At 36.5% G+C, this 14,392-nt stretch overlaps 1 pseudogene; it reads left to right on the plus strand.

Moving 5' to 3' along the window:
- The first annotated feature begins 13,066 nt into the window (after positions 1-13,066).
- Positions 13,067-14,392, plus strand: LOC134385626 (tubulin alpha-1B chain-like; annotated as a pseudogene).

Below are 14,392 nucleotides of genomic sequence, written 5' to 3' on the forward strand. Positions count from 1 at the left end.
CTTTTCCATAATGGGCTTAATTTTCTATCTTTTGCTGCTATTCAGTTTTACATATTTCAGTCACATTGAAGGTTTCAGAAGACCAAGTTTTTCTACTTTTATGTTATGTGAAGTTTTGTTTATTATAATGCTATGATACTATAAAAGAAAATTAAATCAATATATTACATAATATGAGGATACTTAGACATCTTGATTTTTCCTTTTTTTAGTCAAATTACTCTATCTTTAAATTACATTTATCTTAAAATCAGTCTCACTGTCCATGTAATCTCTTTTGTATTTCTCTATTTTTGTATCTATTAAAATGTATTTGTTGGCTGTTACTTCTATGTCCAACTTTGTGACAGTTGTTCATCTCACAGATGCACCTAATTAATTACTCCTGAAAAGTCTGAATTCATTTATTTGAGCAAAAGAATGTGAGGATAACACCTGTAGAATTTTTGAGTTAGTCGTACACACTTATTTTTGTTTTTTCGCATACGTTATTCTTTATCCCGATATCCTAGTAATTTTTAAGAAGAAAAAAATAATTGAGAACGAATTTCTGAAGGATTTTAAGGGCGTTAGATAGCCATATATTGTTGTTTAGACCATGGGTGGATTTGAGGTTTTAATACAGAGAAGCAACGCTTTTAAGTAAACTTGGTGGAATCAAACTAATCCTTGTCTTACAGCAGTATAATTAAATATTTTTTGTTAAAATCAGCAAAACTTCTGGCAGAGATGTTGGAGCAGCACCACATGCATGTTTAAGAAAATGTATGTTCGTCCAAAAAAAAAAAATCCTTTAAGTAAGAAAGGTAAAACAACCAGACAACATTAATTCAAGAGATAAAAAAGTAAAAACAGAAGTGATATTGTCAAGTGTGATTGTGAAATTAATAAATGCTTGTTGTTGAAAGGTATACATAAACAAAAATAACCCAAATCCAGAGGTAAGTACTGAAAAAGTTGTTTTATTTACATACTGGAGGGAATTGAAGCCCCAGATAGAAAGTGATTGTTAATGGTTCTCTCTAGTCTCTTTTTCTCAATGATTTACAGCCTAGAGTATTTAGACAAGTTAAACCTTGAAGAATGGGAAAGAAAATGGAAGAGTGGGAAGAGGTAAATATAGTACTGATTTTCAAAACAGAAAAAAAGTTAACATCTAAACCATAAACTAGTTTGAACTTGAGGTCACCTGGACAGATAAAAAAAGTCTAGAAGGCATTCTTAAAAGCATGGCTAATGAGCACTGAGAAAAGGAGGGTGGAATTGCCAAAACCCTGAATAAGTTCTCAAGAAACAGATCATATCCAACTTAACACATTTTGGTTTGATTGAGGGAAATGTTAATTTTTTTTTTTTTTTATGTTTCTGTACTTTTTTTTTAAAGGATATACACATTTATTTGTTCAAATAACAAATACATAAATTGAATAACATGTGAATATCAAAATACCCTGTAGAAAGTAGGGCTTCAAATATTCACAAAAACTAGAGATGTAAAACTTATTAAAATGTATGTATTTCATTTTATGATCTCTACAGTTATTTGAGATAGCTCTCTAAAGTATTCCAAAAGCATGCATATATCAATTTCAACAGAGGAAGATGAATAAACTTTTCAAAGCCAAATTAATTTCTGAGCAAATCAGCTAGTCCATTTAATAAAAAGAAATCAAGAACAGAAATTAAATATCTAAGTTTAGCAACAAAAATTGCATTAAAAAAATCAATAAAACAGAATATAAACACAAGCACACTTCAAAAGTTCATGGAAAATAGAATCGAAAGATAATGGAAATCTTTCCATGAATTTTGTTGTTGTTGTTTACATTCCTCTCCCTTTAAAAAAAAAAAAAAAAAAAACTAAGATCATAGAAAATATGTTCTCTGACCACAATAACAGAAGTAAATTTAGAAAACTCACATGTGTGAAAATTAAACAGTACTCTCCTAAATAAACAGTGAGTAAAAAGAAAAATTAAGGGGAAATTAGAGCTTACTTGGAGGTAAAGATCAAAGTGCAACATATCAAAATTTATAGGGTGCAGGACTCATGCATTGTTCAGAGGAAAATGTATACTTGTAAACACCTATATTAAAAATTAGAAAAATCTCAAACCAGTAATGTTAACTTCTATCTTAAGAAAATAGAAAAAGTAGAACTAAACCAAAAGCAAGTATAAGTAGGAAATAACAAAGACTACAACAGAAGTATATGAAATATGGAATTAAAAAACAATGGAGAAAATCAACAAAACCAAAAGTTTATTCTTTAGAAAAATCAACAAAATCTACAAACCATTATCTAGACTGAACAAGAAAAAAAGAGAAGACTGAAATTACTAAAATCAGAAATAAAGTAGAGGCATTATTACATTGTCCCTATGGCTTTTCATGGTGGTAAGATTTAGTTTCTCTTTCTCGTTTGCATTTTTGTTCTACCAGTGGGTTTTGTTCTTTCTTGTGTATTTGTGGTAGTGATTATCATTTTTTGGGTTCTAGATTCAGGATTTCCTTGAGAATTTCTTGTAGGGCTATTCATGTGGTGGTAAACTCCCACAGCTTTTGTTTGTCTGGAAAATATACTGTTTTTCCCTCAATTCTGTACCCTTGCTGGGTAAAGAATTCTTGGCTAGCAGTTTTTCTCTTTTAGTATTTTCAATATATCATCCCATTTTCTTCTGGTCTGTAGAGTTCCTGTTGAGAAGTCTGCTGTTAGTCTGATAGGGGCTCCCTTATAGGTGACTTGATGCTTTTCTCTTGCTTCTTTTAAGATTCTCTCTTTGTCTTTGAGCTTTGCCAGTTTGACTACAATATGTCTTGGAGAGGATCTTTTTGGGTTGAATCTGTTTGGGGATCTTTGAGCCTCCTGGATCTGAAGGTCTGTGTCTCTCCCTATACCTGGAAAGTTTTCCGTTATCATTTTGTTGAAGAAGTTTTCCATGCCTTTTCCTTTCTCCTCCCCTTCTAGAACAACCATGATTCGAATGTTTGTGTGCTTCAGGTTGTCTGCTAACGCCCTTAGATTTTCTCTATTTTTTAAAATTCTTTTTTTCCTTTTTTATTGTCTGCCTGGGTTACTTCGAAAAGACTGTCTTCAACATCAGAAATTCTTTTGTCTGCTTGTTCTAGCCTGCTGCTTAAGCTGTCAGTTGTGTTTTTTATTTCATTAAGTGAATCTTTCTGTTCCATGAGTTCTGCTACTTTCTTTTTTTAAGGTATTGTAAATTTCCTCCTTCATATCCTAGATTTTTTTTTTTTCTCATTTCATTATGTTGTCTAACTGAGTCTTCTTGTATCTCAGTGAGTTTTCTTAATGTTGTTGCTCAGCATTCCAGTCATTTCAAGGCCTTCCTGCTCTATAGGGTCTGGTATTTGAGAATTACTATATTCTTTTGGTGGTGTCATATTTTCTTGGGTTTTCATATTTCTAGTGTCTCTGCTTTGGTGTCTGGTCATCTGGTAGAGCAGTTGCTTCTATTACTCTGGAGTGGGCTTTGAGGAGAGAGACATTCTCTTCTTTTTCTGGTCTCTACTGGTCGCTCTCCTTGTGTTGAAGCAGCTGAGTGTCTGGCAGACTGCCTGACAGTGGCTGTGGCTTCTGTTGTGGTGTTGAGCCATTTTTGGCAGCCATGGCTACGGCTATGGCTGTGGTGGGCCACCTGCATAGAAGTGGTGTTTTCAGCGTGAGCTGTCTTGCCGGCTTTTGGGTGGGGGTACTGCCCTCGGCTCCTTGCCCAGGACCCTGGGCATGCTCTCTTGCCTGCTTCTGGGCAGAGGGGACTGCGGCCAATGGCTGGAAATGTTAATTTTAAGAATTCATCAAAGAAATGCTCTTAAGATCCCTTTGAATTTGATAATGAAATAAGGTCAAAGAGTATCAAGAATTTAGATTCATAACGGGTTGAAAGAGTTTAACCAAAGAATATTGTTTAAAGGATCATCAGTGACTGCATGAGGTCCTCTACAACTTGCTGCCTAAATTTGTGGGTATCATGAAGCAGGGAGCTATAATATACATATTCTATAACCAGATCATCCTTCAAAATTATATTGTAAGTTTAGGAAAATGGATCAAATGTAGTTAAAAAGAAAAATGAAATTTAATATGGTCATGTGCAGTTTGGATCTAAATATTTTGCTCTTCCAGAACACATGGAGTGAGGGAATAAGGTTGGCAAAACTAAATAGTAAAATAAAAAGTAGAGATTTTAGAAGAAAATAAACTTGATCGTGGCATTGGCTCCTAAAATGATAAGGCAAGCAATAGTTCTGTTATGCACTAGTAAATCCCACCTGGAATATTATGTTCAGTCCTTGGCATTAATTTCTGACAGTTAACATAGATAATGCCGAGAAAATCAGCTGAAAAATCATTGGAATAAGTAATCTAAATTTGGTTCAGAGGTATGTGTAATTGATATTAGCTGATAATATAGTCTGGTTCCTTGACTTAAATCCAAAGTTGTATCCCCTTCTTTCTTAAAAACTCTTCCTTAGTCTTGGGCCTCACGGATTTACAGTAGCCCCTACTCTTGTTTAGTATATGTTGTATATAATCCGTAAATCCAACAAATGCTTATGAAGTGCTTATTGTGTGCCATTCGCTGTTCTAGCTTCTGGTTTATAGCAGAGTCAAGGTGCTGTCATGGACTTACAGTATAGTGGAGCAGAGTTTTAGATTACGATGTATTCTATAAAGAAGTAATATAGGGCAATATGATGAATATAATGAGATGAGGAGAAGAGTAAGGTCATTAGACACTAGTTAGGGAAAAAGAAGATATTTGAGCTGAAATGTGAATGACCTGAAGGAGTCAATTGTGAAGATATGGAGGAGAAATGCTTTCCAGGCAGAGGGAACAGCAAATACAAAGGCCCTGAGATAGGATCAGCTTGGTGTGTTTAAGGAACTGAAAGGAAGCCTTTATGAATGGAGCATGGTAAGTAAGCGAGATAAGAGATAAGCCTTATTTACTTTACATGGTAAGTAAATAAGAGATTGAGGGAAGAAGTAGGCAGGGGACAGATCGTGTATTGCCTTGTAGGTTGTGTTAAGGAATTTAGATTCTTCTCCCAATTAAATGGGAAGCCCAGTATAGGATTGTAATCATAGGAGTAACATCTGATGTGTGTTTTTAAAAGATCACTCTGAATAATATAGAAAATTAATTGTAAGGGAGAAATAATGGAAGCAGGAGACTATTATGAGTATTCCCATAGTTCAGGCAAGAGATGATAGTGGATTAAGCCATGGAGGTACTAATCATGATAGAGAGAATTGGGTGGGTTTGTATTTTATAAGGAGAGCTGATGGGGTGTACAAATATTGGGGTGGGGGTGATGGAGAGTGAAAAATCGGTAAGAGTCACTGAATTTTGTAAGAGTCAGTGAAATTGGTAACAGTCAATTTATTACGGTAAAAAAGTTAATAGAATCAAGAGGTAGTGGAAGTGGGAAAAAAAAAAAAAAAGGAGGGTCTTAAAAATCCAGATTTCAGACATGTTGTACTTAATGATGAAAAGGTTAAGGTTGTGAATTATGGAGTACATGGCTGAAGTGTCTCAGGCTTAGGGCTTAACCTTAGAGAAATATATCATTGAAGTAAAAAAGTGAAAGAATTTAGTAGTCAGTTATTCAGTGATTCAACATGATGACATTGAAGCCATCAAGAAAGATTATTGGAATGGTGTACAGAGGCAGGCACTCAGCCAGGGCCTAAAGCAAACAGTGGATGAGGTAGAGACAAGGCAATGAGATGAGTAAACAGTGAATGGTATAGTCCGATGACATGAACCTAAAAGGTCTTGGGATTTTAGAGGATCGAAGATGACTGATAATATTTGAAATGGTTATGAGGAGGCCACTTGCTCCATCTCCAGTTCTGAGATATGAGAGAAAAGGCAACATCTGTTCGAAGAGACCGCAAAAAAAGGTATAGGATGATAGAGGGCTGAGAGGGGTGGGAAATTGATCAGATTAGGAGATGTACAAATCATTAAGGAAATTAGAGTCCAGGAGATGATGGTTGACCCAAGGGGTTTGCACTTCTGGTTGTGACAGGTAGACAGAGATGGGAAGCGTGAGGAGATTAATCCTCAGGGTCTGTTAAAGGAAAGTAGGCACAGAATTTAAGCTCTTTGAGGGCAGGAAATTAAAGTGGGCAATAGAATGTGGGAGGATACCTGGCACGAAGTGGGAATTCAAGTAATTATTTTTTGTAATTGAATGAATGAGTGAACACAATTTGTGAGTGATTGGGAGAGTTCAGGACATAAGATCCTGAATATTTAGGTAGAGTATGTGGTTCCTTGGTTATTGTTCTGTAATGCTGATAGGACACTCTTGCTGAAGCATGAGGTACTGTGGTAGCTTTCTCAAGACACCTGGCCTCTGTAAGGATTCATGATGGCTTTTGAACAGTAGGCATTCTGACAGATTAATTTATATTTTCTAAAACGTAACAGATTGACTCAGCACTATTTACTGAACGATATATCACTTTATCCTTTTTATCCTGAATCTGAAAGCATACCTTTATCATATATAAATTCTTTTTATAATATTGTATTAAAACTACAAAATGGCAGATTTTTGCCCATATGAGAAGCTATTTCTAACTAGTAGAAATCTCTGAAATCACTGATGGGAATGATCCAGTGAAGAAACTGATGACGCAAAGTGAGAGGGGCTAGGGTTGATGGTGAGTAAGTGCCTTGCCGTTGCTGAGGGAGTCTGGCTTTTATCAGGGGATTGTTCCAAGTTATTTTTAAATTGCCATTACTCCTTAGAATCTTTATATGTATATTTTTTAAATAGGTATAATATATGCTTATTCTTTATCTGTCTTATTGTTAGACCCTATAGAACATTTTCTTTATAGAGATCAAGGAATAATGTAGATAACTAAAGAATTCACGAAATGTTAAGACTGGACATTTACGAAAAAGGCCATTAGGAAAAGGCAACAGCAGAGAACTGTGCAAGAATTAAGGCAGAGTTTGAAAGGTATGAGAAAATGGAAAATATCAACAAAAAGCAAACTCTTTCCCCAACACAAATGTATTGGTAAGTTTGGGCTAGTATAACAAAAATACCATAGACTGGGTGGCTTAAACAACAATCAATTTCTTACAGTTTTGGAGGCTTTGAAGTTCAAGATCAAGTTGCCTTGATCTGGTGAATCTGGTGAGTCTGGTGATAGCCTGCTTCCTGATTCATAGACAAGGCCTTCTTTGTCCTTGTGTGATGGAAGGGGCAAGGGAGAACTCTGGGGCTTCTTACAAGGGACCAATCCCATTCTGCCCTCATCATTTAATCGCCTTTGGGGATTAGGGTTTCAGCATATGAATTTGGGGGGAGAGGGCACAAACATTCAGTATATAGCAACAAATAATAAGTTCCAATTTCTTCAGTAATGTTCGTTTTTGTTTCCTATCTTTTCCTTGCTTCAGTAAGTAGAAAGCTCCTAGAAAAATAATTTCTTTGAGTTATTCCTTCTTCTTTGCTCTCACAAAAAGTAATCCTCATTTTGGGTGGTATTTTTATGTTTATCGTTCACTTCATAACCTTCTTTTATCCTCCACCAGTCAGTCCTCCCTGCTCTGCCATGTGCAAAGCGAGGATGCCTTTACTTGCTGATTTTTAACTTTTCTTCGAGATGCCCTCTATAATAAGTGTAGAATTAGCAGGCTCAGATAATGTTTTTCAACTGCTACAGAAACAAAGACTATTGATTGAAATCAGTTACTAAAGTTAGCTTGTGACTGAGAATTCCAGAAATTTCCAGCTGAAGTTTAGTTGATTTAATTTTCCAGAAGCTCCCTTCATAGTTAAAAGTGAACAAACTCACCATATTCATTGTCAGGGAGCCACTGGAAGATACTCATTTTTCCAAGTGACTAGCAGTTTCCTTGGCTAAAATAAATAGCTTTGCTATGCCAGTGAACACCAAAAGGGTAGAGTCCATCTATGGCTCTGATATATTTCAGTTTCTGCTTTGTAATATTATTGGGTGAAAATTTTCTTTGTGGAGGAGTGAAAATACCAAGGGCAACTTATTGTCATTTTTCTTTTTTACCTGCTTTTATGGTTTGTGAATTTTTCCTCTTATTGAAAACTTGTGGGATGTAGTAAGTCACTATATTTGATCATTTTATCATAATTACATGGAAAATAGGAGGCATTTAAATTTTTAATTGGCGACTCGATGTTTTTATGCTGCAAAATAAAGTTTCTACATTCTTTTTAAGATGTTTTAAAGGTTCATCTTTGTGAAGAATTTATTCTTCTATAGCTTGCATATAATTCCATCAAAATCTGGATGAGCCAAATTGACATTTTGAAATTTTATTACTAATAGAGAGTTTTAACATTCTGCAGCCTGAATCCTATTCTTTCCACTCCACTGAAGTTATTCTTACCATGGTTGCCAGTATGGTAGCTCCACCATATACTAAATTAATGACTTTAGCAAATGTGATGATGCCTTATACATATTAAATAATGAGAAAACATTGCTTTTATTAATAATAAATAATTTGTGCATGTTAAATAATAAACTAAAGTGAAATTAATCTGATTATTGTTACGTGACCAAGAGCCTGAATTATGGAAGAACTTAGTTTGTTCAAAACATTGAATAAGTAGTCTAATGTGTCTGGAGTTTAGTGAATGAAAGGGAAATTGGTATGGAAAGATACTTGAGAAGTAGATTGTAATAGTTCATTTAGGGATTTGGAGATTTTGTTAAAGATTTTGATTATTATCCTAACAGCAGTGGGGATCCACTGCTAGGTTTTAGTCAAAAGAATGACATGATGAAATGTATTTTTTTTTTCTTAAGGCATATTGGCTACACTAGACCATGCCAGGTTACACAGGGTCAGAATAGGAAAGGATTTGGCAAGAGAACAGTTAGATAATTCTTAAACTACTGGTATAAGTTATTGCTTATACAAGTCTAGATGAGAGAGGGTGGTGGCAAAGAAATGGGACAGGTAGGTGGAGTCAGGATATAATTTGGAGGTAGAATCATTGGGATATAGTGAGGGATGATTTGAGATGGTGAGGGAAAGAGAGGTAATGGAGGTGAAAGGTTTCCTATCAGGTTTCTGGTAACAGTAATTGCGTCAGTTGGAACAATATGTTTTGGGAAAGGATTTAAGAGTTCATTTTAAGAAAAGTTAATCCATTTATATTATGAGACTTCTATAAAAATAATTAAAGAAGGCAATCCAAAGTATGGGCTGCTACTCATAAGAGAGAGCTGAGATAGAGGTGTAAATCCGGGACATTAATGTATGTAGATGATGTTTAAAGCTATGAGAAAGAATAACATAACTATACTAATGCTGGCAGAGGACAAAAAATAAGACCTAGGACAGAGAACTCTGAGGAAAAGGAATAGCCAGTGAAATAACACTAACAACAGGTAAGTATATAGGGTCAATGCATGGAAGATAGGAGGAGAGAAAGAGAAGTCAGTTGGGTCAGATACTGAGACTAAGTAAAATGAAGAATGTGCACACAAAAAAACCAAATACTGTATAATTCCACTTATATGAGGTGTCTAAAGTAGTCAAATTTATAGAAACAGGAAGTAGAACGGTGGTTACCAGGGCATAGGGCAATGGGGATAGGGGAGTTGCTTAATGGGTACAGAGTTTCGGATTTGCAAGATGAACGAGTTCTGGAGATCTTTACTACAATAATGTAAATATATTTACCATTACTGAAATGTACACTTGACAGTGGTTAAGATAGTAAATTTCATGTTATATGTGTTTTTTTCCCACAATAATAAAAAAAAAAAAGACAAATGAAAATTGTCAATTGAATTTATCTACAGAGAGGTCATTAGTGACCTTGTCAAGAATATGGCTTTAAAGAGTATTGGGGGATGAGGCCTAGTTGAGATGGTTGAAGAGTGGCAGGCAGGTGAGTATACTATTATTTCAGAGTTTCATTGTTAAGGGAAATAAGGAAATAGAAGGTAAAGGTAATTTTTTGTTGTTTTTTAAGAGAAACTATAGCATTTTTGAATATCCAGTGGAGAAGGAGAGATGGATCAGTTGAGGCCCCTCAGAAAAAAGGGAGCAGATGAAGTACACAGCATAAGAATGTTTCTATTTGACAGTTGTTAGGACTGGGGGATAGAGAGAGAAGTCTTCTCATTGATCCTGCAGCATGGTAAAGGTGGTAAATTAGTAAGATGGACAACCTCACACCTGATTTGCCTGGACAGATTGTTAACATGGGTCCACACTGAAATGCGTAGATATGGAGCCAAGATTGTGCAGAAAAGACACAGTGCACAAACAGCTCTTGCTCATTTTTTTCTGAGAAAAGAAGGCCAAAAGGCTGCAAGCCCAACTTTGCAGACATATCTGGGAAGGGGAAAGTCTTCATACCTCTCTCTATTGAGAAGCAAAAACTCATTCAAGTAACAGACAAAGCAGGAAGTTTGGCTGCTACAGACCATGCTATTAAGCAGAGCTTCTTCCAACCTTAAAAGGAATAAATATTAGGGAATGTCAGAATGAGAACAGATATTGATGTCTGTTCCATATTAAATGAGGTAGTGTAAGATTTTATCTTAAGTCTAATATTTTTAGAGGTTGGCTGAGAATGAGTAGGTAATCATTGTGTGTAGCACATGGGAAAACTCCCAAGTGAATTTGTTTGGAAACTTGGAAGTCTAGCTTTAAAAGGTATTTCATGAGTGATATGAGCTTTACTCTCAAGTAGCACTCAAATTTTTCCGATCAACATAGTTCTTGGAGATATTGCAAGACTCAACTTCTCCAACTCACTCCCTTTTCTTTCTTTCTTTTTTTATCTGTCCTGTGGTAATATTGTAGATATGGATAATTATTTATAGCTATATTTTCTTTTTTCCTAAAATACTGATAATCATTTGTAATATAAAGGACATTTTCATTAAGATATTTTTGGCATGCTAATCATTTCTTTGAGACTGACTGTGTGTCCTTCCTTACTTAGACAATAATACAGTATCTGTTTAGCCTGAATTGGGACACAATCTCTAGAAGGTACAAATATGTTCTAAGAAATATACAAATATATTGTAAGTTCTGTGTTTGGAAATAATAAATTTTATTCATGCATTTATTCAACAAATATTTATTTGTTGTTTACTTTCTCATAAGCACTTTGTTACACTTCATTTACATCGGTAAATATAATGGTTTCTGACCTCAGGGAGCTTCTGGTTTACTGAAGGAGTCTAGATTTAAACAAATAACCGCAGAATTTGTATAATTACAATAATAATAAATTCTATGAACTAAAAGTATAGGGTGCTATGAAAGCATATGACAGGGGCAACCTAAGGTGGTTTGGGGAATTGGGGAGACATCCCTGAGGAGATGACATTTAATCTGAGACCAGAAGGACACTTAGGAATTAGCCCTGTGAAGTTGTGGTAGAGAGAGGAGTGTAGAAAGTGAAAAGTAGTAGACAAAACAGAGACTTTGAGGTGAGAAGAAGTGTGGCCTATTTCAAGAAGAGATGGAAGGCCAGATGGACTGGAACAAGCCAGAGGTAGAGGAAGAGCTCCATGAGATAACTTCAGTAGGTAGCCCAAGATCACAATCATTGTCAAGCAGTGCTGAAAGTTCTAAGCAACAGACGTGATTAGAGTTGTATTTTTAAAAGTCACTGTGTGGAGAAGTTATTCTCTAGGACAAAGATCTGCAGACTTTTTCTGTAAAAGTCCATATAGTAATTACATTAGGTTTTGCAGGCCATATGGTCTGTTGCAGCTACTCAATTCTTCATATATTGTGGAAGGTAGCCACAGACATACAATTAATGATCCTGGTGGTGTTCCAATAAAACTTTACTTATGGATGCTGAAATTTGAATTTCGTATAATTTCCATGTGTCATGAAATATTCTTCTTTTGATTTTTTTAACCATTTTAAAATATGAAAACCATTCTTAGTTCATAGACTGTACAAAGACAGGTGGTGGGCTAAATTTGGCCTGCAGGCCATGGTTTTTTGACTTATGTTATAGGACTTATATTTCTTATTTTAACTTTTTCTGCTCTGCTTCTTAAATGATAGTTCGGTTCTATTGTGACATTTTTCTTAAGTTTTCTACAGTTTTTTCAACACTTTGTTAAAGATATGACCAATGCTAAATAAAAAAAAATGGGTATATAACCTCTCCTTTTCTATTTTTTTTTAATCTTACTGTTATATTTTTCATTTAAAAATCATGGTAATATGATTGACCCATTCTAATTTTTTAATCCTCAGACTTTTTTTAAAAAGGGTAATTTCATATTTTTCCTGTTTTATTTTTCTTCCCAAAGCGTTACACTTGGTGCTTCCTTCTTTTGAACCTGACATTGTGTTTTTTCATCTTTTCTTTACCTGGTAATAGTTCTTCTAAAATTTAACTCTGGCATTCTAAAGAAAAAATGGTACAGATGTCAGAAAAACAAAGCATCACAATTGCATGCAGCCATCTGTTGTGTGACTAGATGAAGTACTTTGTTTACATTGAGATACACAACATCCATATAATTTCAGATCTACAAATATAATATTCTGACTCAAAAGGGAATTTCTGGTTGCTTTCTTGTAGTGCACTATTCAAGCAGCTGCTCCACACAAGATGCTGGAAAGCATAATGTAGTATAAATAGTACAGACAGATCTGGTCCAAATTCCACCTGACCCTTACTAGATGTATTGTTTTGGGCAACTAACTTAATTTCTTGGAGCCTAAGTTTTCCTAAAGCATTCAGTGAATGGGAATTCCCATCCACCTTTTCCCCTTTAAGCATAATCTCTTATCATATGGAAGTAGCCATGTTAAAGGATATGGGGCGGGAGGGTGGAAGGGAAGCTGGCTGGTTAGCTCAGTTGGGTAGAGCACAGTGTTATAACACCAAGGTAAAGGGTTCAGATACCCATACTGGCCAGCTGCAAAAAAAAAAAAAAAAGTGTTACTTACCTGACTCTCATCTTGTCAGGGACAATAACCAGAACCCAGTGTCTGCTACTGTCAGCTTCTCCTCCCAACCAGTAGCCACCATGTGTGAGTGCATCTCCATCCACATTGGCCAGGCTGATGTCGAGATTGGCAGTGCCTGCTAGGAGCTGTACTGCCCAGAACATGGCATCCAGCTTGATGGCCAGTTGCCAAGTGACAAGACCACTGGGGAAGAAGGTGACTCCTTCAACACCTTCTTCAGCAAGACGTGCACTGGCAAGCATATGCCCAGGGCAGTGTTTGTGGACCTGGAACCCACAGTCATTGATGAAGTTCACACTGGTACCTACTTCCAACTCTTCCACCCTGAGCATCTCAGCACAGGCATAGAAAATGCTGCCATTTAACTATGTCTGCGGCCACTACATCATTGGCAAGGAGAACATTGACCTCGTCTTGGACAGAATTAGCAGGTTGTCTGACCAGTGTACAGGTCTTTAGGGCTTCTTGGTTTTCCACAGCTTTGGTTGAGGAACTGGTTCTGGGTTCATCTCCCTGCTGATGGAATGTCTCTCTATTGATTATGGCAAGAAGTCCATTTACCCAGCCCCCCAGGTTTCCACAGCTTTAGTTGAGCTCTACAACTCCATCCTCACCACCCACACTACCCTGGAGCTCTCTGATTGTGCGTTATGGTAGACAATGAGGCCATCTAGGACGTCTATCGTGGAAACCTCAGCATTGAGTGCCCAACCTACACTAACTTTAACTGCCTTATTAGCCAGATTGTGTCCTCTATTACTACTTGCTTCAGATTTGATGGAGCCTTGAATGTTGATCTGACAGAATTCCAGACCAACCTGGAATTCCCTGCATCCATTTCCCTCTGGTCACATATGCCCCAGTTATCTCTGCTGAGAAAGCCTACCGTGAACGGTTTTCTGTAGCAGAGATCACCAATGTTTGCTTTGAGCCAGCCAACCAGATGGTAAAATATGACCCTCACCATGGTAAATACATGGCTTGCTGCCTGATGTGGTTCCCAAAGATGTCAGTGCTGCCATTGCCACCATCAAGACCAAGCACAGCATCCACTTTATAGATTGGTGCCCCACTGGCTTCAAGGTTGGCATTAATTGCCAGCCTCCCACTGTGGTTCCTGGTGGAGACTGGCCAAGGTACAGTGAGCTTTGTGCATGCTGAGTACCACACCACCACAGCCATTGCTGAGGCCTGGGCTCGCCTGGATGACAAGTTTCATCTGATTATATGCCAAGCTTGCCTTTGCTCACTGTTACGTGGGTGAGAGGATGGAGGAAGGAGAGTTTTCTCAGGCCGGTGTGGGCATAGCTGCCCTTGAGAAGGATTGCGAGAATGTTGGTGTGGATTCTATTGAAGGAGAGGGTGAGGAAGAAGGAAAGGAATAG

Source organism: Cynocephalus volans, chromosome 9, assembly GCF_027409185.1.
Source record: "Cynocephalus volans isolate mCynVol1 chromosome 9, mCynVol1.pri, whole genome shotgun sequence".
NCBI classification, from domain to species: Eukaryota; Metazoa; Chordata; class Mammalia; order Dermoptera; family Cynocephalidae; genus Cynocephalus; species Cynocephalus volans.